Here is a 1,036-nt window from a genome sequence, read left to right on the forward strand (position 1 = left end):
TAGAATTAATTACACTAAAGGTGCTTCTATAAGAATCAAAGCTGAGCCGGGCAGTTGTGGTGCACGCCTTTAATCCCAGCACTCGGGAGGCAGAGACAGGCGGATTTCTGAGTTCGAGGCTAGCCTGGTCTGCAGAGTGAGTTCCAGGACAGCCAGGACTGCACACAGAAACCCTGTCTCAAAAAAAAAAAAAAAAAAAAAGAATCAAAGTAAGGGTCTGGAAAGACGGCCCAGCGGTTTAAGAGCACTAGCTACTCTTCCAGAGGACCTGAGTTCAATTCCCAGCCAACCACATGGTGGCTCACAACCACCTATAAAGGGATCTGATGCTCTCTTCTGGTCTACCTACAGATGTATAAGTAGCAGAGCACTCATACATTAAAAAAAAAAAAGATTCAAAGTGTATGCCCAAGACTGTCAACACAGAATAAGACTCTTCCGGAGGACCTGGCCTGGGTTCAATTCCCAGCACCCTGCAGCAGATCACAGCCATCACTAACTCCACAGACATCAGACATGTGATAGATGACATTTAGCCAAAACACCTCCCTTGAAACATCAATCAATCAATTAACTAAAAGATAAATCAACACGAGACAAAAGAATGTATTATGTGAAAATAATTTCAGAAAACTCAATTCCCAGAACTGGACCCCATGTAAAGTAGGAGGAGTGACAGGGGCAGACACAGAGCTGCCTGCCTTTAGAGACACTGGGAAAGTGTCTTGGCTCAGTGGCAGACTACTAACAAAGTGAAGCTCAGACTTCTCAGCTACAAATCCAGCTACCAGGCAATGGATCTTAAAGGAGACTAAAACCAGAGAGTCAGCCTTTTAAAACACTTCATGAAAATCTCAGGATGTAAAAGTCTTTTAAAAAAAAATTATATATCTCAAAAGGTATACCATCGATGTACTCAATGCATTCTTGAAAAATACACCTGTACTGGATAGCTTTGTGTCAACTTGACACAGCTGGAGTTATCACAGAGAAAGGAGCTTTAGTTGAGGAAATGCCTACATGAGATCCAGCTGTA

This window comes from Mus pahari, chromosome 5, assembly GCF_900095145.1.
Source record: "Mus pahari chromosome 5, PAHARI_EIJ_v1.1, whole genome shotgun sequence".
NCBI classification, from domain to species: Eukaryota; Metazoa; Chordata; class Mammalia; order Rodentia; family Muridae; genus Mus; species Mus pahari.